Source organism: Myotis brandtii, unplaced genomic scaffold, assembly GCF_000412655.1.
Source record: "Myotis brandtii unplaced genomic scaffold, ASM41265v1 scaffold17, whole genome shotgun sequence".
Lineage (NCBI taxonomy): Eukaryota > Metazoa > Chordata > Mammalia > Chiroptera > Vespertilionidae > Myotis > Myotis brandtii.
The window spans coordinates 6115967-6118769 of NW_005356259.1; positions in this window are offsets into that span (position 1 = coordinate 6115967).

Here is a 2803-nt window from a genome sequence, read left to right on the forward strand (position 1 = left end):
AGAAGGCCTAGGACAGATTCCATAGTTAAGAGGAGGAGAATGAGGACTTGGGAAGAACTGCTAGAGACAAAAAAGGAGGAAAACCCAGTAATACATAGGAGACAGGAGAGGAGATGGTTTCACAAACCGGAAATTATATATTTCCTAGCTGCCACAAAATTGATCTGTGGTTATGTTTTGGGTCACTTAGCAAGAATTTGATGCTAATAAAGCGGGAAAATGTAATTTTGGAGGGCATAACTCCCCATTCCTGAAGTGTGGGTTGTACATAGTGACTTCCCCCCAAAAGTATAAAATAGAAAAGAAGGAAAGGTGGAGCGTAACTTTATAATGGTGGAGAATCTTGATCAACACCACCTCAGCCAGGTGATCACGGTCTACATCAACAGTCATGAATCATATAAATAGGAAGTACCGTTGATATGTTGTAAAGAAAATGTAATTTACGGCCTTCCTCCATAGATCTACAACCCCAGTCTAATCGTGAGAAAAATCATCAGACAAATCCCAGCTGAGGGACATTCCATGAAATACCTGAATAGTAAGTAATTCTCAAAAACAGTCAGGGCCATCACAAAGAAAGAAAACCTGAGAAACTGTCACAGCAAAAAAGAGTTTAAAAAGACATGATGACTAAATGCAATGTAGTGGCCTAGATGGGATCCCGAGACTTTTGGAAAGGACATTAGGTCAGAACTAAGGAAATCTGAATAAATTATGGACTTAGTTAATATTACCATATCAATATCAGTTCATCAATTATAAAAATGTACCATACTCACTGAGATGTGAATAAGGAAAACCGTGGTGCAGGGGTGGGTACATGCAAATTCTCTGTGCTATCGGCTGAATTGTTCTGTAAGTCTAAGACTATTTTAAAAATACAGTCTATCAATTTAAAATTTTAACTTTTCTAAGATGTCACTTAAAATATCATTGAAAATGTAAAGTACATAGTAGAAATTTAACAAAGTTACTTACAGACATTTAATCTACTGGAAGATGTTTTAAAAAACTAAAATATATCAAAATATACCATGAACAATGAATCCAGAGACTCAATATTGTAAGGATATCAATTCTTCCCAAATTGATCAATACTTTGATCAGTGTCCATTAACACCCCAAATATTATCTTTGTGGAATTTGAAAAGTTAAATAAAAAAAGTGTAAATCGAAGTACAAAGCATAGGTAAGATAGTCTTAAGGAAGATCTAAATCTGCGAATAATTACCCTATAAAATATCAGGAAGCATTATAAAGCTATAGTAATTAAGATAATCTGGTGTTGATTAAGGATAAACCACCTGAACAGAACAGTCCTCTCCTCCATTCCCCAACAGAAAGTCCACACAAATTTGCTGTCCAGGAGTTTGTGTCCAAGAAGTGAGGGAATCAAAACTTTTCTTCTATGATGCTAAGCTAACAAATTTATGGATTACTGGGGACATTTGTTTTGTCTTCTTTCACATCACATATAGTTATGTAGCTATATATGAAATATGTCAATAAGAGCTTGATCTTTTATCAATTTGTGATAATTTTTTTCAAGGCTGAAACTATGGCTCTTTGTTTTCACGTGGAAGTCATCACTAGCTTTTTGTTTAATGCAAAAAAAAAAAAAAAAAGAAGAAGAACTGCCCTCCCACCCCCAACACACACACACACACACAAAACAAAACAAACAAAAAAAACCTTGGCTTAAAGGAAACCCATCTGTCACCAGGAGCCTGGTTGAAAGATTCATATTTTTAGAAGAGAAATACAGTACAGAATTCTTTAGAGAGCATTTTTTAAAGAAGTTGGGGGGAGGAAGAAGTTTTAAAGCTATTTTGGGGGGCTTATTTCCCAGGCTCAAGTATTAGTCGGCACTGTGAACACCTAACAGCAAAACTTAGTCTTCATGAGTCCCGATCAATCACCTTCAGCTAGATGTGACATTTTTTGAGTTGCATTAAAATAATAAATTCATTAATAAGATGTCTATAAAGACAAATATGTATTGAGAAAAAAACCAGAATTTTATCCTCTATTAGAAAAAGTGTTGGAAGGAGATTATCAAGATTGGAAATAACAATTTGAGATAATGGAATACTTTCTGAACATTATTATGACAGGAAACTTGCTTGTATTTTGATGGTATTTTTCTCCAGGGAAAAAGTTAGAAATGCTTTTCTGAACACATAATACATTGAAGAGCCTCTTCTAGTTACATATATTTACGTTGGATATAAATTCTATTTTGTGACTGCTCTATGGGAGCTAAAGGGAGAAAAACCCTGGAGACATCGAGCTAGGACATGTTTTCAAGTTCATTAAAAGTGAACTCTCCATCTGGAATCGGCCTGTTGTTTCTTTTGTATCTTGCCTCAGGAAACAACACAATAAAATAAAACCACTCCCTTCCTGCAATCTCCATGAACTCTACCGTGTAAATGAACTCGATCTCCTTTCTCAGGTTACAGTAGTCCCCCTTTTCCTTCTGAAGTTGAAATCATTCACCTTTTCACTTAAAGGAAGCACTTGGCAACTTCTCTTTGGCATGTCTGAATTGCCAGCATCGATACTCTTGCGCTTTGGGGCCATTATTAAGTAAAACAAGGATATGTGAGCACTGAGATACCACAACAGTCAATCTGATCACCAAGACGGCTGCTAAGTGACTGACTAATGGGCGGGAGCCTGGAGGCGCTGGGCAAGGGGATGAATCACTTCCAGATCGGATGAGAGGGATGATGGGAGATTTCTTCACTGCTCCGGGCCTGCAATTTCAAAGCTATGTGTTGTTTATTTCTGGAATTGT